Raw genomic sequence first — 23,469 nt, 5'->3', positions numbered from 1 at the left:
CGCTTGGATAGATTCGCAAATGCAAAATAATTTCAAGAATTTGATAATAAGATTCCACATCTTGAAGGGGGGATTCTTATACTAGATCAACCTGTGGAATCTTCTTCTGAAGCTCTCTCTCCCCCACATGAAACTCCAACAATGGATGATACTTTGAGTGATGTGATTAACAGAATTGGGAGACTCAATCTTGATTTAGTCCCAACTCAATCAACAGAGTAGCCTAGACCATCTGAGAAAGGTCCCCCAAAGTGGCTGACAAAGACACTTGAAAGTGTTCATCCTGATGAGGTTGGAAAGACAGGAACTAGAAATTCAAACCAACAAAATGGAGGTGATGTAGATGACTCTGATTCACCTATTGATATGGATGTTTCCTATGATTGTGAATTGAATTTGTCTATAGATTTTGAACCAACTTCCTTCAAAGAAGCTGCTTCTCATGATGAATGGAAAGAAGCGATGCAAAAGGAGTATGATGCCCTGATAAAGAATGGCACTTGGAAGCTGGTTGCTCCTCCATTGGGAACCAAACCAATTGGCTGCAAGTGGGTCTACAAGAACAAGTATAAAGTTGATGGCTCAACTGACAAGCACAAAGCCAGGCTTGTGGAAACAAGTTTTGCATAAAAGGAAGGGGTCGATTATGAGGAGACTTTTGCCCCCACATCAAAATGGGCTACCATCCAAACACTCTTTGCCCTAGCAGCTCAGAACGGTTGCAAAGTCCATCAAATGGATGTAAAAACTACTTTCTTGAATGGAGATCTAAAAGAAAATGTTTTTATGTCCCATCCTAAAGGATTTGTTGTGAGAGTACATGAACATAAAGTATGCAAACTTTTGAAATCCTTGTATGGCCTCAAATAAGCACCATGAGCCTGGTATGAAAAACTAACTAAGCATCTTCTGAAACTCAATTTCAAACATTATGATCTTGATGATGCAACTTTGTTTGTCAAGAAGGTTGGCAAAACAGTTGTATATCTTGTGGTATATGTAGATGATCTTTTGATGACAGGGAACAATGAAAGCTACATTGCATCCATAAAGAAGGAATTGAGGAAAGGTTTTGAAATGAATGATTTGGGCTATGTTCATTACTATCTTGGTATTGAAGTAACTCAACATCCGAAGTCCATATTCCTTTCTCAAAATAAGTACATTGGAGATCTGTTGAACAGGTTTGGCATGAATGAATGCAATCCTCTGACTACTCCAATGGAACAAAACTTAAATCTCACATCCATTAAAGGAAAAGAATTTGAGGATGCAACAAAGTATAGACAGCTTGTAGGAAGTCTCAACTACCTAACTACTACCAGACCAGACATTTTGTTTGTTGTTGGAATCCTCTCCAAGTTTATGAAAAAGCCTTGTGAGGGACATTGGTCTACTGCAAAAAGAGTTCTAAAGTACTTGAAGGGAACTCAAGACTTTGGAATCAAATATACACAGGTGGGCAACTTCAGCTTGATTAGATACTCTGATTCAGACTTTGATGGAGAAAAAGAAACTAGGGTATCTACTTCAGGTTATGTTATGAGTCTTGGATCAGGAGCTGTCTCCTGGAGATCACACAAACAATCAGTTCCAGCAGATTTCACAATAGAGGCAGAATATGTGGCACCAGATGAGGCAACAAAAGAAATTGTGTGGCTCAGGAAAATTCTTGAAGATTTGCAGGTAAAACAAGTACAATCGACTCCACTCATGATTAACAATACCTCAGAAATAAATTTGGCCAAGAACCCAAAGTTCCATGATCGAACGAAGCACATCAATACTAAATATCATCTAATTCGACATCATGTTGAGGCCAAAACAATCCATCTCTGCTATTGTTCCACTAATGAGCAAATTGGAGACATCTTCACCAAAGCGCTTGGAAGAGAAAAGCTTGAAAGATTCAGAATGATGCTTGGACTCACCAACATCCCTTCAGATTAGGGGGGGGGGGGGGGGGAATGTTGACACCTAATCATAGGGATTGGGTGAAAAACTGTAATTAATGTAAATAAATAATAGAAAAGATGGAGAATCACTGGGAGATGAAATGAACAGTCACTCCCTCTTGTATATAATAATGAACAACCTGAATGAACAATATGATTTGATTTGAGGAGTTACCTCCTGGCCTGACAGTTATGTCATAAATCTTACCTTCCATCTTGATTATGGAGACTTGGTGGTTGGATTTCCTATCATCTAGCGTTGTGAATATCTTAGGCATACTTTGATCGATGTCCCTCACCGTCTAGGCTTCTTGCGCATTGTAAAGTCGTGGCCCAACATCGCTTTATTGTGGGAAATCTCTTTTGTGATGAATTTCTCTGCATGTCCATAATTTCAATTATTCCCTAGCATTACTTCTGCTCTATTCTCCACCAAGATGATTTGCATGGCCCTTTTCAACTAAATTTAATTTTTGATTTGGTCGACCTTGATTAATTGAGGTTGCACCTTCCCTGTTACCCAAGGCTTGCGACCTTCCTTCTCTCTTATGCCATTTTCCTCTACTCTTCATGCTACCCTTCATCTTCCAATCACTATTGAACTCAAGACTGGGCCTTGACTACTCATAGTAATGTTTTAAATTTCTAATTGCATCCTTTAATGTATGTGGTTCATCAAATTAAATTTGATATTTAAATGGCATAGACATCCCTCTGATAAATCTTTGAATATTTTCCTTCTCATCCTTAAGATAAGGCACATATCTCAGCAGTTCCAAAAAATTGGTGATGTACTTCTCATCCTTCATTCGTCCCATTCTTAGCTCATAAAAATCATTTTCCTTGTTTTCATAATATCTATCTGACATGTTTTGCTTCTGAAATACTTCTCGAATTATTTCCATGACAACTCCTCTTCACTTATATTTTTCACATTTTTCACGTCTTCCCACCAAATGTACACCTTTCATTTCAAGCTAAAGATAGCAACCTTTGCATTCATATTCTTTGAATAACTATGGATTCTAAAAAAAAATCATCCCAAGGAGCCATTCTTCAACATCCTCTTATTTCTTAACCTCACCATCAAATGTAGGAGGGTTGCCTTTCTTGAACTCCTCTGGCACATACTTCATCTCCTTCCCTTGGTAATGATAATGATGGTGGTGGTGGTGTCTATGAACATTATTGGATCATTGTCTATGGTGGATTTATCTCTTTTCTGGGGTATCTAATTGAGTATCGCCTCTTATAATGTCCTCACATGACAATCTATGCCTTTTCTTGGATATGCTCTCATCTTATCCATTAGTATTTCCTTATTGTTCTATGGAATTATGCCTACCTTTATGGTTGGCTCCCAAATTATGTTGTTTCTACCTCTGCACACCTAAGAGAATTTGTAGTATAATTGTGTTCACTTATGTTTTCCTCTGTTATGCCCAGACAATCCTTTCATTGTCAGCCTTGCAAGTCCTTATTTCAGCCCTTAATATTCTCAATGTGTCCATCCAATCAGGAGAACCTACCTCTCCTCTCTTTCCCACTAACTCTTCATCTTCATATCCATGTTGTGGCATGTCAATGTTGTATTGTACCATAGTCCTCATCTCTTCTATCCTGTAGTATCTCCCTATGTGTTGCCATACACAGACATAAACTCTAGAATAAACAAATTTCAAATGCATAACTTAACCATTACCATGGCCTATATTGAGAGTTTTTAATATAGGGCTAGTGGAAACAACACTTCAAGTTAATACATCCATGTCAACAATAGTATATCAAACCATCGGTACCATTCCACATGCATAAATCACAATGAAACCAACTCTTGAAACTCTTACAGTCAATCGGCACAACCATCAGGATTTTAACACCTATGATATTGCTCTAAAGTCTCACTTAGTCTCCAAAGGTCTAGTGTTGAACCTTTGTTCTGTCAACTTTGTAGCACAGCTTTAATTCTATCCCTATAGGTCATGTACTTGAACCTCTAGCTCTAATACCACTCTATAATGCTCCCTTCCACCACCCATCCTAAACTAGATTAGTGAAAGGTGTTACTTTCACCTAACACGACCTACCTAGCTTTTTCATGGGATTGGGGTTATAAAAATTCCTCATCCTTTCAACTTCTTCGACTATAGCCAAACATTACCATCACCTCAATCTCGTGAGAGCTTCCTGATGATATAAAATTTGACTTGACCCAAATTACAAGTCCGCATATATGGCCATTTAGTGTTAGGCCCATCAAGCTTGCCACATCAATGATTCCCTCTACATGTCAGTCATGTATATTCTTACATAGTGCTACATGGATGCTATACCATTGTCGCTGAACCCATGCAGAATAATTGTGCTTGTGAATGATAGGTAATTGACTTATTTCTCTGAAATATTAGGCATAACACTGGTCAAAGCTTTGACCTTGAACTAATTGACTACTAAATAGCTCAACTAGGCAGCGACCCAACCTGCTCATAGTCCCGACCGAACAGATCACAACTAGTAGACCCTTCCCAACTAGTTGAATTACTTCAGCCAAAATAACCCATTGAATCCCAACCATTTGACTTACCTCAACTAGATAGGGCCATATTCTAAGCCGACGAAACTTAATGCTGACAATAAGGAATGCGTCCCACGTTGTTGATTTCTTCATCTAGGATGGAAACAAGGAATGTGTCCCATGATGTTAATGGACCTCTACTCTATGCATACATCCTTATACATGTGAATGGTGATCAAGCCACTACCTCATCGATAGGTGACCCTTGAATGAATTGTGTGCCCAACAATTTGGGTAATCCTTCTAGGGCCCTATACTAGCTATTGAGCCCTCATTGTGGAAATTTAACACCTTACCACCATATACAAGTCATGACTCGTCAACCCAACTCATGCGTCAACCAACCATTGAATATTGAGTACCCTCTAGTCAACTCAGGGTGAAGCCACACCAACTTTCCCCACCATCAACTAGAATACCTGTAACTAAATGATGGAATTCACACTTTGTAATGGCTTAGTCAAATACATCCTACATTCGATGGGACCATGCAGTCAAATATGCACATCATGAATTTACGAACCTAACACACAAAGCCTCCATGCCTTTCCTAACCATGATAATTACACGCAAACATATAATGTCTTATCATAGGCAAACAAGAACAACATATTCCTACATTAATAGCGCTAATACAAGCATGAGTCACCATAGCAACAATATTCCTCCTTTCAATATGATGAGTACACAAGCGGGTAGCTTATCTTATTATCTTCAAGTGGTTAACAAGTAAGAGTGGGACTTCAACTCTCCACCCAACCTTAGATTTCCTTACACTACAGTATTTCTTACAGCTAATCACCCATGAGTCAGATTCCACAGTTTGAGAAGGATTGCTCAAAACATAAACTAAATATGCTAGTTAAAATAAGGACTTTAGAGGCCCTAAACACCTCCTCCCACCTTATACTCAATGCTACCAGTTGAAACAGGGATTCTAGAGACCTCCGAGTCTCTGCCCACCACCTGAAAAAGGGAGACTAGAGGTCGGTGCCTCCACCCTTAATAAAAAAATGGAGCCCAGAGGTCAACACCTCCACCCTCAACAACACAAGGGAATCGAGAGGTCAACACCTCCACCCTCAACAACACAAGGGAATTTAGAGGTTGACACCTCCCCCCTTAACAACATAATAGAATTTATAGGTCGACACCTCCACCGTTATAAACATAATGGAATCTAGAGATCGAAACCTCCACCCTCAACAACATAAGGGAATATAGAGTTCGACACCTCCACCCTCAGTAACAAAAACGAATCCAAAGGTCGAAACCTCCACCCTTAGTAACACAGGCATATATAGTGGTTCCACCCAAGCCCAAGAATCCATAACGCACTACAAGGAGAATAAAACAATCAAAGGAAGTTTCAGAACTCTCATTTATAGGAATCCAGAAGACAGGCCTCCAACCCAGCTATAAAGGGAACCCAAAGATCATCCATATCCACCCTCTAGATATCTAAGGAATCTAAAGACTATTTCCCTCACTTGAGAGATGTTCTTCCAACCTTCTAATTTTCAACCAAATGACTTCCTCCCATAGCAATGTCAAGCCCTTTTTTTCTTCCCTGTGCTACGATGGTCCTCTAATACTCTCCCCGGTAACCGCTTCGACTCCTTCTCCTCCTTATTTCCCAACTATCATCTCTCCTTTTTTGTTGGTCATGGGGATTCCTTGTGCAATCTCCCCAACCATGTTCCTATTGGTTGACTTGGCTTGTCATACCTAACAGTGTGGTCCATCCTCTTCTTTAATTTTTTTGTCTTGTTATTCCTTGCAAATTCATCCAAGGAAGTATGGACTTTGTGTCCTCTTTCCCACCTCATTAATTGTTATAACCAGTCTCATTTAATGAAACCTTTGTCGGCCTTCCATAACTATAATAAAACAATCATATTATCCTTAAATCTCAAGTGTTATCCTTTCTCAAACTTTGGAATATGTGTCCCACTACTCAAGGATATTGTTTCATCAATATTACATAATTACAGGGTTTACAATGAGGGGGTATTACCTAGGGGCTATCACAACTACAAACTTATTTAAACCCTACTATAACTTTTAGTGGGAAGAATTCTATGTAGTAATGGAAGATTCCATATATTTACAAAGGGTTTGGCTAGATCTTAGTGCCACACTCATAACATTAGTCCCCAAGACTAGTTAGTTATAAAATCTAGTGGGGTTTCTCACTATCACACTGTGTAATGTTATATGTAATATTATATATTCAGATATTGTCAATCATTTGAAGTCATTTCTTAAAGTCTTAATTTCACTTGAACAAACCAAATTTGTAGAAAGGAGGAATATTAGCGATGGGATAATCACAACTCATGAAGTAGTACACTCTCTAAAGATTTTGAAGAAACAAAGCATGTTGATCAAGTTAGACTTGTCTAAAGCATATGATAGATTGAATTGGAACTATCTAGCTTAGGTTATTGGTGGGCTCCAGTATTGTAGCAATAATGCTACAACTCCTGGAGCTTCCTTCTTTAGTTTTATCAACCCGGTAGTTCGTAACAAACTTGGAAGCGACGGTGCTGTATGCACAAGTACTAGCTCTTGCCGCAGCTGTCACTTGGTCAACTGGCACAAGTCCGCTAGGGGCTCAAGCCAACTTCTATGAGCTCTTAGAAGAAGCTTTTTAACTGATGGACGAAAGCTAACTCAAAGGAAGCTAATCTACTTGCAGAAAGGAACTGAAAGCCAACAAGAAACGCAAACCCTAACAAACCCTAATTCTACCAGCTAGTCCTACTAATGCAAAGATGGCAATGAAAATTGCTGAAAGAGATGCCATTACTTCTTTGAAGGTCAAATGCATGTGTCTAGACTACCTCTATCTGAAGAAAGCATTTTTTGTATTTTTGTTTCAGTTATTAGAATTATCATGCATGTGATTTTAACTAGCTTTTACTGTGCAGAGGTGGATCAAGGAGGAGAAATGCTTGGAAAAGGTTGGGAAGGTTCAGAGAGGGCCTAAGGGGTTCCTAACACCCTTCCATAGAGTTTCACAAAGTTTAGCTACCAAAAACCGAGTTTATGAGCTTCTACAGGAAGTCTGCAGGGGTTCTACAGGATGTTTCAGAATTTCTACAGGATGTTCAGTAATTCCTACAGGATGTTCTACGATTGGATTTTGGATGATGGGTGAGTAGAAGAGGCTGCATGGATGGGTAGGGAGGTAGGAGAGGGGTTTGGAATGACTTAGTGACAGAGAGATGAGATGATGAGGGGGTGTGCAAAGCTAGGTTGTCTTAAAGAGGGCAGAGGAAATGGAAGGCCGAAAAGGTAGGATAACGTGGGCAGTAGAATAGTTGAGAGACAAGGGGTCTAATTGGGAGATGAGCAGTTGGCCTGGGCAAGGCTTAGAAGGACGAGAGAGTGAGGGAGTAGCACTGCACAGTGTAAACTGAACCAAATCATCCACGTCCTGCACATAACCAAAATATTACTAACCTATTCTAACTGTTTAATGAAACCAATGAACAACAACGTTATTTCCAAAGAAAATCATGCATGGTACTGAAGCAAAGAAACATTCCAAGAGGTCTGAGCGCATGGACAACTACTACAAACGAAAATATTGCACCAAAGATTGCATGAGTACGTAAACCAATGTTTTTGGTGGGTAACACTGTCTGCAATTCCAGCCCCTAGAAAGAGGTGAAAATGAGAGTACAGTCAACCCTTTTCTGGAACTTTTATCAAGTCTAATCTCTTTACTCTATTCTAAACATATGGAGCAACTCTATCTTCTAACAATAACCTACCTAACCATACCACGAAATCTAACTCAACAAACTGCGTTTCAAATGCATGTAAAGAAAACCATAATGCTGAAAGAAAAGATAACAATACAGAAGAAGGAGGCCTTAGGCTCTCAGGTTGGGCCCAACCCCGAGAGCTATGGCTCCTTTTTAAAAACTCAGAACGGAGATCAAATTTGACGACTTCCCATTAAAATATAATAATCATAAGTCAAAAAGTATGCCAATGATGGCTACAAAAGAACAACAAAGCTAGCAGCTCGTAGTGCAGAATGTGCAACAATGTTTCAAAAGTCATTTTCGAAGGCTAAAGCCTTATCATTTATACATCACGAGGCCCCAAGCTGGCCTCCTAAATCAGTGGGACTTGGCTGACCAAACTAGGAGTGAACAGCTGCTTCCTCAAAATCCGTTTGGCTGCCTTCCAGATCCGGTTGTGGTGGCTGTTGGAGCTCGGAGTTGGGGGTGAAGATCCTGAGGAAGGCCATTTAATGTTGTGGACAACCCTCCTACGAATCCTCAACCCCATCTTGGCTATCTCCTGGCCCTTATCTGCTCAGTTTTGTTCCAATCATGTGTCAAAAAACCTGAAATGAGCACGTGTTAGCCACCTAGGAATAGTGACTGCCCTTATTCGTACAAATGACATAAACATACTAAAAAATGATGCATAAGTTATGAAAAATGAAGGATTGAGCAAAGGTAGTTAGGCCAAATGAGCCCAAAATGTTACCAAATTTGGGGCTCATCATCACCCCCCAGCTAAAATGATTGCTCATCCCTGAGCAACTAATCTAGCTCCTCGTCCTTCATTGCTTTCACCACCACCCTCACATCCCAGGCTTCTGAAGTAGTCTCCTCCTCACTGGCATGGAACCCAGCCTTCCTTTCCACCTCTTCCCACTGCTTATGTTCTTCTTTTTCTGTGCTGCCTTCCATCAATCCTAACAGCAAAGGTGGGCTTAGCTTGAGGCCAATCCAGCTGGCTTGGAGGTTTTGTATGGACTTCTTGTAGAGGGGCACCCATGCTAGAGCTTCCCTCATTCGAGTTGGAGTGTGATATTCTCTGATTTTAAGGCTGTGGGACAATGTGTTCCATCGGCGGGTGCAAGCATGAACACAGTTCTCCCCTAATAGTCGCTCCATATCCTCGAAATGTGCTATAGCCTGGGCCTGCTGATCCATGTATTTCAATAACGTTTGAGGGTTGGTGGCTAAGTGTTGGTGGGCCGATATCAATGCAGTGGGATCCCCTGGCTCTGCTCTAATCAGCAGTGGCTCATGTAACTCTCGGTTCATGACCTCTTTGACTTCCGCTGCTCTCTTCTCTTCATGGTTCAACCATGAGGCAAATGCCATCAACTGCATATCTCCTACAGCTGTGTTGGGATCCCATGAAGTCACATTAGGAAGGGCCAAATTATGGAGATAGAACTCCGATAGTTTGGCCTTGTCCTCTGATGAACTGCTATTGCATAACTCTGTGAACTGCTGGGGGTCTTGGATTTGGGAGATACCCCTCTGTGCCAATGCATTGATTTGAAATTGTAGCCACTGGTCCCGTAGGTACAGTCCATAATATTTGGTTGGTTGTCTGCATTGTAGAGCATCCATGGCCCAACTGGCCATGCAGGCCAGTTGTGCCTCCTTTTGCTGCAACTGCTGTTTGAGATCTTGTATCTCGATTTGTGCTTGTAGTTCCCTTTCCTCTAGATGCGAGGTTGGCTCCCCAAGACCAACTTGTAGTCCTTATTTGCCTTGATGTTCTGTTGTAGTGTCCCCTGATGATGTGCCCTTTTCTTTCTTCAGTTCCTGTAGCTGCAGTTTAAGTTTCTCATTCTCTTCCTGTAGGAACACTTGCTGGCAGTTTGCCACGTGTTTGGCCATAGCTAATTCTTTTCGTGCCTCCTTGAGTTGTTCCTCCAAGGGGCCTATATCTACCACTCCTTTTGATTTAGCTATTTTCATCCACGTGTGAGTTCTCACTCTTTCTTCCTCCAACGCAAAGAAAAGTGGCACAGTGAATTTCTGTGGGATAATTTTTCTAGCCTCCAAGAAGTTATAATACGAGCTCAAGCTTGGCCGAGGACTAGGTTCAGGAATATGCTCTTTCTCTTCCTCCCTCGGTGGCTCTACTTCGACTTCCCTAAGTGGTGATGTGGGTGCCTCTCCCTCCATTTTCTCTGTCTCCTTGAGCCAGGCCAATGTTTCTTGTAGAACGGCCTCAGCATCCTGTAGTGGGGTTTTCGAGGCCAACCTGTCCATTCTCTCCTTCCAAGCAGTTGTCTTTGGGCTCCCCCGCTCATAAGTGACTGATATTTTTGAGGGGGACCTCTCCCTTGGCGAGGTAGGGGTATCCTCTATAGTAATTGGGTTGCTGGATGGAGGTTGGGGCCTGCCTGTTTTGATCCTTACACTCCTCCGTGCTTTGAAATACAGAGGGATCTCCCTCTTTCGTTTTTCCCTCGGCTTGGGAGGTGTACTAAGGGTGGCCAGCACGGCTGCTGCCTCCCTTGCAAGAACTTCAGCTGTCTTCTCCTTTGGTTTTCCTTTCTCAGGGCTTCCTATAGTTGCTGATTTCTGGCTTCCTGTAGAAGCAGGTGGCACCGTTTTAGCCTGTTTGGCTGAGGGTGCTTTGTCTTTTGACTTTGCTGATGCTTCTTTCGAGGTGCCTTTACTAACGTGGACTTGTTCAGTCCTTTCCACCCTACTCTGTAACCTTTTCTCCTTGGGTGTCAATGTGGATTTGTCCTCCTCCTTTTCGGCAACCTGGTGTTTCTCTTGTTTCCCTTTTTGTTCTTTCTTCGGTGCTTTGGCCGCGGTTTCTTGGCCTTTCCCTTTCTTCTCTGTGTGTATTAGCTCCTTCTCCTCGCTGCTGGAGGAAGTGAGCTCCTCGGTCAACATTTTGATATTTCCATCCTTAGTCAGATTTCGGAAGGCTTCCCATGAGAGAGGGATGGTGTATGTGTGGAGTGCATCCTCCACGAGGAGCTTAATGAGCCCATGATGGGCTACCTGGTCTGGCGTGCCCTCTCGTAATTTGGTGGCACATTCAGTCATGGACTGCAGGAGGAAGTAAGGAATACTTAGCTTGTTTTCTGAAGGTAGGTCCATTTGGTGCCTCAGTTCTTTGAGCAGCCGGAAATGGTACCCATATACGATGCTGAATCGTCCTTCGCACGTGATATGTTTCATAATTTGGAGGCTGACCTCACTCCAAAGCGGCTGTAGGCTAGCTCTGCGAACCCCATTCTTATCCTCTGAGAATTGCTCCTCGGTAGAAAGAACTCCTTTTTAGCCTTCTGGCCTAATTTCCTCTCCTCCTTATCCCACGGTACCCCCATTGGGAGATCAGTGACTCTGCTGATGAACTGTGGGGTGAGTTTGAGATTCAAACCCCTGAAATTTACAATTGCCAGCGTTTTTGACTTTGACTTCAAAGCTCGCAGGAATTCCTCTGCCACCTCATCGTCATACCCTCGATGCTTGTCGCAGAACGACATCCATCGTGCACGAGAGAACAGTTCTACCACCTCAGGGTTTTCCCTTAGCTTCTTTGAGTCTGTCGGTTCCTTCCTAATGAATCCACCCGGCATGGTGAAAGCTTGCTATGTTAGCTGGAGGTGGCTGGTGCGTATCAAAAGATGGGTCTTTCGGATTTCTTGAGACAGAGCGTAGAATTACGCCTTTGTCAAGCACACAATTTGTGACTTCTCGGCTATCTACAGGTGAGCCTTGACAGGGGCTCAATTACGAACCACATCCTGTAGAAAACCCCGCATATACTACGATGACAATTTTCATGCAAAAGGAAGACGACGCTTGCAATTTTATGCCTAGACTGTAGTTTTACTTTTTTTGAGGACGTCGACTTCGCCACCCTTCAAACCAATTGCATGGGAGGAACAGGTTCAGGCTTACCTTTCCCAATTCGCCACCTTTGACGTGAACAGATCGATTTCCTCCGTAGCGGCGAGCTTCCTATAGCACAGCTTCTTGTAGAAGTCGCGCACCGGTTCCGGAGAACACGTCAGTGGTTCTGCGCCTTCTGTGCAACCACCAGACGTTTGAACAAGCCGAAGACTTGGAGTAACGAGCTTCAGAGAAATTCGGACGCTTACTCGACTGCAAAACGGCTGATGATAAATGAGTGGAGTGACGATCTAGCCGGTAGATTTGAATCCCTGCGGAATTCGTGGCACGGGGGTGAGCTGTCCCTGCCGGACCATTGGACGACGTCACCTATTCATTTCACTGCAAGGCTGCCTAACCGCCGCATCATTCCCTGCAGATCTTCCGCCGCCATTTCTGTTAAAACGCCGCTTCTCCCCGACTGGACGCTTCTCACGTGTCCATTACCCGTTTTGCTTGCCACGACCAACACTTTCCAAATCTGACGAGACCATCGGATTGGTCATGGTGGCTAGTTGAATGGCTACCCGACTGCTCAACCCATTCATTTCAACACTCGCAAACATTTTAGAGTATTATTCATGTAATTTGACGAAAAAATGCTGAGGCACTTACCTGTGAGGCCGCAACGTTATTTTCAGGTTTCAGGACGAGGGTGATGGATTAGTTTGCTGTTGCTTCATGCACAGGCACGGGGGTTCCTCCTTGCAGACTGCTGCTGATTACGAAGCTTGTTACCTGGCTGCGGATGGTGCATGTGCCTGCTCTATGTGTTGCAGGTGCCTTGATGGTGTACACTTTAGCTGGATGAACTGCTACGGGATTCCTGTAGGATGTCCTGTAGCAGTTTTTCCTCCTCGGGTGCATGCCAAAACGGTGGAGGCGGTGGCATCACGGTCACGGTCGTAGGGTCCTCGGATGGCTTTGGTAAGTAGCGCATGGGGTCTCTGCATCTTTTATTCCATTTGAGAATCGCTTCCTCTGAGAATTCAACGTTCTGATTTGACTGTGCAGGTATTTCCATTGCATGGCAACGGGGGTGGTAGAAGGAGGCGACAGCAATGGGTGATGGAGAAAAAGATTAGCTTGCATGCCTCCGTGTCGGCCTCGGGCTTCAGATCTTCCCACACAGTTGGTCCTGGGCCGTCCTGGGATTCTACAGGAAGTTTCCTGTAGAAATTCTGAAACATCCTGTAGAACCCCTGCAGACTTCTTGTAGAAGCTCATAAACTCGGGTTTTGGTAGGCAAACTTTGTGAAACTCTCTGGAAGGGTGTTAGGAACCCCTTAGACCCTCTCTGAACCTTCCCAACCTTTTCCAAGCATTTCTCCTCCTTGATCCACCTCTGCACAGTAAAAGCTAGTTAAAAGCACATGCATGATAATTCTAATAACTGAAACAAAAATACAAAAAATGCTTTCTTCAGATAGAGGTAGTCTAGACACATGCATTTACCTTCATAGAAGTAATGGCATCTCTTTCAGCAGTTTGCATTCCCATCTTTGCATCAGTAGGACTAGCTGGTAGAATTAGGGTTTGCTAGGGTTTGCGTTTCTTGTTGGCTTTCAGTTCCTTTCTGCAAGTAGATTAGCTTCCTTTGAGTTAGCTTTCGTCCATCAGTTAAAAAGCTTCTTCTAAGAGCTCATAGAAGTTGGCTTGAGCCCCTAGCGGACTTGTGCCAGCTGACCAAGTGACAGCTGCGGCAAGAGCTAGTACTTGTGCATACAGCACCGTCGCTTCCAACTCCTGGAACTCCCTTCTTTAATTTTATCAACCCGGTAGTTCGTAACAAACTTGGAAGCGACGGTGCTATATGCACAAGTACTAGCTCTTGCCGCAGCTGTCACTTGGTTAGCTGGCACAAGTCCGCTAGGGGCTTAAGCCAACCTCTATGAGCTCTTAGAAGAAGCTTTTTAACTGATGGATGAAAGCTAACTCAAAGGAAGCTAATCTACTTGCGGAAAGAAACTGAAAGCCAAAAAGAAACGCAAACCCTAGCAAACCCTAATTCTACCAGCTAGTCCTACTGACACAAAGGAGAGCATGAAAACTACTGAAAGAGATGCCATTACTTCTATGAAGGTAAAATACATGTGTCTAGACTACCTCTATCCGAAGAAAGCATATTTTTGTATTTTTGTTCAAGTTGTTGGAATTATCATGCATGTGCTTCTAACTGGCTTTTTACTGTGTAGGGGTAGATCAAGGAGAGAACTGCTTGGGAAAGGTTGGGAAGGTTCAGAGAGGGTCTAAGGGGTCCCTAACACCCTTCCAGAGAGTTTCACAGAGTTTGGATATCAAGAAACCTCATTCGTGAGCTTCTACAAGAAGTCTGCAGGGGTTTTATAGGATGTTTAGGATTTCTACGGGATGTTCTGTAATTTTTCTACAGGATGTTTAAAAATTGGATTTTGGAGGATGGGTGAGTGAGGTAAGGTGCATGAATGGATAGGGAGGCAGGGTAGGGGCCTGAAATGACCCAAGGACTGATGGATAGAGTTGAGGAGAAGGTGTAGAGGCTGGACTTGTTCCAAGAAGACTGAAGTAATGCTGCACAAAATGTAGGGTTATGAGGGCAGTATGGCAACATGAGGCAAGAAACCAAGTTAGGAGATGGAGAAGATAGGTTTGAGGGAGTCTGGGCAGATAGAGAAGTGGTATAGGTGCTCTGCAATTTGTGTTTCCAACTGAACCAACAAAGACATGCAAGAAAACAAAGATCTAGTTATGCTACCCTTAATATGATTTGGCTAACAGTAACAAGATTGGACAACAGCTTTATTTGCAAGGAAACCATGTATATTAACTATGAAATGAAGCATTCAAAGATCTGAACATGTAACCAACTTCTGCAAATGAAAACCAAACACTAATGATTGCATGACAAAGAAAAGTCAGTGTTTTTGTGGGCAGCAAAGTCATCCTAGTCACAGCTCCAGATCCCACTGAGGGAGAGGTGAAACCACAGATGTTTGTTGGCCCTTTTCTTGAAGATTTTTTTGTTAAAAACCTATCAACTAAATCTGAGCATGAAAAGCTATTTTACTCATCAAAAAACAAACTAAATAACAAAACAAGATTTAGATCTAAATAGCGGATTTTATTCTAAGAATGCAGCAAAAACACATAAAGATAATCAAAGGAGGTATTGGGCGCTTGAGATGGGCCAAACCCCAAGAGCTATAGCCTCCTAAGAGAGATTTAGAGCTGGTGCAAAGCTGGATTCATCTTTATTGAGCAAGATAAGAAGAGTTACATCAAAACTGTCCACAAGGAGAACTTGAAAATGAGCTGAAAGCAAAGCTAATCTATTGCCTAAAAATCGAAATACAAACTAGCTAAATTCTGCCTACAAAATGACTAACCATTGGCCAACTACTAGCTAACCCAAATGAGGCCCTAAGCCTTCTTATTTATACAAATTGAGAACCCCAACAGTCCTCCTAAACTTTAGGGACTCGGCTGCCCAAAACTTGTAGTTAACAGCAGTCCTACTTGACTTGCTTGGCTGCCCTTGTGCTAATTGATTTGGTGGCCCCTGAACTCCGAGCTGATGGTGGAGAATTCGAGGTAAGGGCCCATAAATGAAGGGGACACCTTCCTACAAATCCTCTCCCTTGTTCTCCCACGAATTTGGCTGCCAAGTGCTCATTAAAACCTTCAATTTTGTCTCCAAATTGACCAAAAAGGCTACACAAAGCACACATTAGACTTGTTGGCATAATGACTAACCCAATTCACTCTATTAGCATAAATATAATCAAAAAAATGCAATAAAATAATGAGAATGGTGGATTAAGTCGAATTAGGAGGTTGAATGAGCCCAAATAATTATCCATTTTTAGGGCTCATCATCACCCCCCTACTGAAAGTTTTGCTCATCCTCTGAGCAACCAACCTATCTCCTCATCTTTGATGGCCCTGGTGGCCTCCTTGTCATGCCAGGCTTCTGAAGTGATGTCCTCTTCTCTGTCATGAAACCATGCTTTTCTATTTGCTTCTTTTCACTGCCTGTGCTTCTTTTCCTAGAGAATTCTCAGCTTTGGTATGATTGTGCAAGTATATTCAATCTGATGGTGGCGATGGTGGTGAAAGGAGATGAAACCAGTGGAGGATGCAAGAAAAGAGTGGTTGCATGCCTCCTCAACAAACTTCAAGCTTCAAATCCCTCTCCATTATTGATTATGGCCTACCCAAAGGCTTCTACAGGATGTTTCTGGTAAAAATACAGAACTTCCTGTAGAAAGTCCTGTAGCTTCCTGTAGAAGGTTGAACCATGACTAAACTGTGTCCGAACCCTGAAAAAAATGAGTGTTCATGGAGGGGATGGATGTGCTTAGGGTGGCCAGCACAGGTGCTGCCTCCCTAGCTAAAATCTCGGCCAATTTCTCCTTCTGCTGCCCTTTCCCCAAACTTCCTGTAGAAAGTCCTGTAGTGGCCGTTTTCTGGCTTCCTGTAGAAACTGTTTTGGTCTACTGTCACTGATATCTCATGGTGTGTCTCTTCCTCCTTTTTTCCTCTTCTTTGGTATTTTCTGCCTCTGTTAGCTTGCTTCCTCATGCTCTGTTTTGGCTTTCTTCTCATCTTGTTTAGCTTCTGCCTTCTCTACTGTAGCCTTTTTTTCTCTGTTCTGCCTTTGTTTTGCCCTCTGCTTGAATGATTTGTGCTCCCTCATCATTGGTTTTTTCACATTCTCCAGGCCTGATTCTTCCCTAGAATTGCATCGCTGCTTTTGCATAAACATGCAACAAATAAAACTATTTGTTTTCTTCTTCTCTTGAAGCTAAGAATTTTGCAAAAACCTGTGTTTTCTTCTAAAAAGATAGCTCATTGCCCCTCTTGTAAACTTGTTATTGCTCCTGGAATTTTCGTGTTTTTCACAACAACAACTTCCAATTTTTTCTCTCTTCAAACTTTTCCAACCTGAATTTGCTACTTAGTTTTTGAAAAGAAATCAAATTTTTATTTTATTTTTTTTGACAAAACAGAGACCAGATAACATAGTTTTTTCCTTTTAGAAAGTGGTCAGTCTTGCAAATTCATTCTTTCACACAAGCCTAGTTCCTATGGTTGCATCTCTCTTGTCAGAAGAAGGTGAGAAGGAAGAAGCCAGGCTTTGAATGCAAAGGAAAAAAGTACTGTGTAGAACTTAGAAAATATGCAAGCAAACTTTTCACATTTTTTCAATGTGCAGGCAGACTTTTCCTCTCATTTTTAAAATTTAATTCCATGTTCAATTCACCATTTTGTACCAACAAATCATGCACAACGAAGCTTCCCCACTCCTACCTTGTTTGGAGCTTGAAATTCGCCGAAAATCCCAGGTTTTCTTTTGCATGGTTGTTTTCTGCATTTCCTGTAGAAGACTTCCTGTAGAAACGCCTGTAGGGTGTCTCTGCGCCTTTGAATGATCTTGGTATGCGGGAGAATTTTTTAACAAGCTGAAAAACTTGGCGAAGGACGTCAGTTTAACAGAATTCAGACGCAGAGGATTCAGCTAAAGAGGTTTGCAAGTGTAAATGAATCAGCAGTTAACGTGAGTCTTCAGCCAAGCCGTCTTTAATTGCTGCGTGATTTGCGTGAGAGAGTGAAGTGGCCAAGTGTACGTGGCCACATGCAACTGGAAGTGTTGTTTATGAACTATGTGTTTTCCCCCTGTAATCACTGTTGTGAATTGAACTGAAGTTTAACTGGCCAACACTCCTGGTTGCTTTAATTCACGTAAGTCAGTTGTCCACGTGTACTGCGTGACTTCCAGTTGAGTGCTAGAGAAGGCAATCGGCTTAACCTTGCTATATTCATGGCTCAATTTCACCATTCCATTCGTTCATGCATTTCTTTAATTAGATTCATGCAATAGAGGAACAGGTGTTAGTCACGTACCTGAAGTCAAATGGCTGCTGTGAAGTGCTTTTTGCCGCTGCATGCTCATATTCTGCTGCTGCATGCCTGGATCCTTTGGTTGCATGAGGGCTTGGCTTATGATTTTTGGTTGTTTTTCCTTGTGCAGGTGTCCTCTGACCAGATCTAAGCTACAAGCATTTGTTTCCACGTTCAAATCTGCACCTTCAAGCTGCTACTGCTGAATTTTCACAGGACCAGAACTTGTTTTCGCCATTTCTCCCAAACGGTAAACCGGATCGATCTAAAAATTTCTGAGCATGTTCCTATCATCATGATGCACCTCCCATGGCAAAATCGTGATCAATGGATGCATAGATTTCAAGAAAAATGGAGAATGGCTGAAGATTTCAGAGATCAATTTCTCGGAAACCATGCATCGGAATTGGCGGTGAGAAAAAAATTAGCTTGCATGCCTCCGTGTCGGCCTCGGGCTTCAGATCTTCCCACACAGTCGGTCCTAGGCCGTCCTGGGATTCTACAGGAAGTTTCCTGTAGAAATACAGAACTTCCTGTAGAAAGTCCTGTAGCTTCCTGTAGAAGGCTAAACTGTGATCAAATCATGCCCAGACCTTGGAAGAGATGAGTGTTTTTGGAGGGGGTGCTGGTGAGGTCCTCTGGTAGCATAGTAGGGACACTTGTCTTTGAGTTGAGGGACCTCTTTTCCTGCATGGAACACCTGCAACCTGCATGAATTATCAAATCTTGAACCTGTTTTCCTTGTTTTTTTTTTTTTTTTTTTTTTTGAAAGACAGCAGGGGCGCCTCCATGAGGTTTTCACCCTTACCATCTGCCTTGAGCGCCTCAGAGAGGTTTTCACCCAAGGGTCTTTTTTCACACATTTTCAGAAGACAGTAGGGACGCCTCGATGAGGTTTTCACCCCTACCATTTGCCTTGGGAGCCTCAGAAAGGTTTTCAACCAAGGATCTTTATTATTATTATTATTATTATTTTAGATCTTCAGGGTGTGCCCAAAACAGAGGCAAAACCCTTCTCTATGACCAGCACTGATTTTTCCACAGTTTTGATGAATTCTTGCCTTGAAAGAGGTTTTCTGTAGATCTTTAGTCGGTGCCCATTGACAAGCATGGGGATGGCCTCCTCATCAATGGTCCGAATAAGAACAGACCCATTGTCATTACATTTTTCCACTGCATACGGTCCCAGCCATCTGGTTCTCAGCTTCCCCTTGAAATCCTTATGACTGGAATCATACAACAGCGCCCAATCTCCCGGCTGAAATTGCTTATCATTGAGGTGTTGGTCATGCCACACCTTCCTCTGAAGTTGGACCACTTCTGAGTGGAGAAGGGCATGCATTCGGTGCTCGTCCAATCCATTCAGCTGCAATAACCTTTCTTGTTGGGCATGGCTGAGATCCAGGTCCAACTGAGCTGCCATCCTCAAGGTGTTGTACTCGAACTCAATTGATAGCAAAGCTCTCTTCCCATAGACCAGCTCATAAGGTGTGAAGCTGGTTGTGGTCTTCCAAGTGGTGTTGTAAGCCCACGTGGCCTCAACCAGGCGATCTGCCCAATCGTTTCTACTGCTGCTCACCACCTTAGTCAAGATCCCTTCCAATGCTCTATTGGTGACTTCCACCTGCCCATTTGCTTGAGGATGATAGGGGGTGGAAGTCCTATGCTTGATCTTGTGATGAGCGAGTAGGTCTTCAATTAAGTTGGAGGTGAACTGGCTTCCTTGATCGGTGACTAACTCTCTTGGGTATCCAAATTTGTAGAAGATGTTCTCTCTTAAGAACTCGGCCACCTTTTCTTCTGTCGCTGCTTTGATTGCCTTGGTTTCTGCCCACTTTGTCAGGTAGTCTGTGCACACAATGATGTAGGACCTTTGCCTCGAAGGAGGATTGATTGGACCCACAAAATCCATACCCCACTTCTCAAATGGCTCAAGAGTCACTTGAGGTTGGAGAGGCATTTCGTCCCTTGGAGTCGGTTTCCCCATCCTTTGGCATCGGTCACATTGGCTGATATACCTTCTGACATCTTGATGAAGCATGGGCCAATAGTAGCCTTCCTGCAGGATTTTGAAGGCAGTCCTTTTGGCTGCAAAATGTCCTCCACAAGGTCCGTCATGACAGGTTAGGAGGATATCAAAGACTTCCTCCTCCCTTACACAACACCTTAAGATCTGATCAGGGCCAAGCTTGAACAGGTTGCCCCCGATCCAAGTGAACGAGGCACTCTTCCTGACGATCCTGCTCTTCTCTCTTGAGGATAGGTGCGGAGGGAACTGTGCTGAGACAAGGTAGTTTGCTATATCAGCAAACCATGGAGAGAGTACTGAGATAGCAAACATATTTTCATTTGGCATCTGGTCATCCACTGTTCCATCCTCACCTGCAGGTAAATCCAATCTAGACAAAAAGTCAGCAACAACATTTTCTTTACCTGGCTTGTCAACAATAGTCAAATCAAACTGCTGCAACAAAAGTAACCATCTAATAATACGAGCATTCACATCTGGTTTATTCATTAAATATCTAATTGCAGCATGATCAGTATGTACAAATGTTTGATATCCAATGATATAATGTCGGAATTTGTTCAGTGCATGGACCACGGCCAAGAATTCTTTCTCAATTACAGTGTAATTCAGTTCTGCCTTGGATAAGTTTTTGCTGACAAAGTATATGGCGTATGGAAGTTTTTGTTCAACTTGTCCTAAGGCTGCCCCTATGGCTTTTTTCGAGGCATCAGTGTGGATGTGGAAAGGTAGGGCCCAGTTTGGACCTCTCAAGATTGGGGCAGACACCAACTTGTCCTTTAATTCATTCAGAGCCTTCTGACAATCGTCAGTCCATTTAAACTCAACATCTTTTGCCAAGAGGCTAAACAATGGCAAGGCTAGCTTGCTGAAGTCTTTAATGAATCTCCTATAATACCCTGCTAAACCTAAGAAGCTTCAAACATCTCTTACCTTCTGAGGAGGTGGAACCTTCTTGATGAGAGCAATTTTGTTAGGATCCACCTGTAACCCTTGGCAAGAAATGGTATGGCCTAGCACGGTCCCTTCGGTCATCAAGAATTCACACTTCTCAGGACTAAGGGATAGGTTCATCTCAATGCACTTGGTTAGGACTTTTCCTAGATTGGACAATGCTTCCTGGAAGTTGGACCCATAAGGAGTGAAGTCATCCATATAGATTTCCACCGAATCATGGACCAGCTCAGAAAAGATGCTCAAGACGGCTCTCTGGAAGGTGGAAGGAGCATTGCATAGTCCAAAGGGAAGAACTCGGTAAGCAAAGGTACCCCAAGGATAAGTGAAGGTGGTCTTATCTTGGTCTTCCGGGCTGATTTGGATCTGGTTATACCCGCTAAACCCATCTAGGAAAGAGAAAAACTTCTTTCCTGCCAGTCCATCCAACACTTGATCTATGAAGGGTAGAGGAAAATGGTCTTTCTTGGTGGCCTTGTTCAGTTCTCGGTAGTCCACACAGATTCTCCACTTCCCGTTTTTCTTGGGAACCAACACCAGAGGGGACACCCATTCGCTATCCGAGATGGGGTAAATGAATCCGGCATCCAACAGTTTTTGCAATTCCTCCTTGACGATGTCCTTAAGGGCTGGATTCATTCTCCTTTGGGGTTGCCTAACCGGTTTAAAATCTTCTTTGATGTAGATGTGATGGGTACAGATCGAAGGATGGACTCCTTTCATCTCCTTATAGCTCCAAGAAAAAGCATCTAGATGACTGGCCAATAGACTACACAGCTCCTTTTCCTGGGAAGGGGATAGGGAGGAGCTGATCTTTAATGTTCTCTCAGGGCCGAACTCCACATTTTTGACTCTGGGAGCGACAGGGTTGGTCACACAAAGGTCCACTAAGGTGCTGGCTTAGGCATCCTCCACCAATCCCTCTAAGGACAATGCACTGGGAGGTGGATTCTGGATCAAGGTCTCAATCAAATCATCCTCAGTTGGGGGGCCTCCCCTAGTGGTGTCGAGGGTGCACAAAGGTGCTGAGTACGCCTCATCATCTTCTCCTTCCTCCAACCAAAGTGGTAAGCCATGCTCTAATAAGGGTTTGGCAGGAGGGTACAGGACTAGCTGCTTGGACATAGGACCATTTTTGATGGTCATGTTTCCTGCACGGCAGCTTATGTAAGCATCTGCAGTGGCTAACCAGGGCCTTCCCAAAATAAGAGGGTATCCAGTAAGCTTTGCCTTTGGTTGTATAACCAAGAAGTCTGCAGGGTACTCCCAAGAGTCAACAGAGACCAAGACATCCTCTACAATCCCTTCGGGAGTCACGGTGGAGCGATCTGCTAGTTGCAGGACTATCGAGGTCTTTCTCAAGGAACCCTGAAGGTTGAGTTTGAGCATGGTATCCCTGGTCATCACATTACTGGCAGCCCCCAGATCAATCAATGTGTGAGGTATGATGGTGCCATTGATGTGGACATCAACTACAGGACTCCCAGGATCCAGATATTTTGGGCAGATGGCCTGCCCCAACATAAGATCAGACAGTTGTCCTATGACATTGATGGTTGAAGCATCTCTTTTTTGCCTTCCTGGGTGTTTGAAACACTTTTCCTTAACCAGTTTGTTGTATATCGGTACATCTTTGATGGCTTGGAGAAGTGGTATTCTCACACACAACTGTTTGAGTTCTCCCAGAAGCTCATCCTCCTTTGGGTTGGGTTGTGTGGTGGCCGTTAGTCTCAGGGGAAAGGGTGGAATGGCCTTTGGTTCACTTTCCTGTTTATCTTCCTCATCCTCCGAGGGAGGAGGTTGGCGATCCGGGAGAGTCTTTCCAGATCGCAGGTTGATCTCATGGATCTCCATCGCATAGGTAGGGCATGATGTTTCCCCAGTATATACCTGCTGGGCCTGTCGGTTGTTGGGGTTCGGGTTCGGTTGAGCAGGCATTTGGGGTTGCCTTGGAGGAGCAGGAGGTAATGGTTGTGGTTGAGCTGGTGGTGGAGGCAAAATGGCGGGAGGAGTATTGTACTGGGGCCTCCACCTCGATTGAGGTGCATTCCACTGAGTCTGTGGCTGGGCATGTGAGTGAAACGAATGAGTAGTGGGCTGAGTATGGTATTGAGGTGGGTAAGACCATGGAGGAGGCACAGACCAGGAAGGATGAGCAGGGGGACCCCAGGAAGGCATAGGAGCAGATTGGTTGGGGCTGTAATAAGCTTGGGGTGTCCCTTGCATCCCCTGTTGGTAAGGTCTAGGTCCATGTGGCCTCCTTTGGTTGAGGAAATAGAGAGGTTCAGTGGGCGCTTCTGTCCCTTGATACATGGCTTTAAGCCCAGGTAAGGTTGGACATTGGTTTGTGGGGTGGTCCTCCTCACAAACAAAACATACTTCAAC

This window comes from Pinus tabuliformis, chromosome 6 (assembly GCF_031772625.1).
Source record: "Pinus tabuliformis cultivar Carrire ecotype Pingquan chromosome 6, CPIR1, whole genome shotgun sequence".
Lineage (NCBI taxonomy): Eukaryota > Viridiplantae > Streptophyta > Pinopsida > Pinales > Pinaceae > Pinus > Pinus tabuliformis.
Note: the sequence above shows the minus strand (reverse complement) of the source record.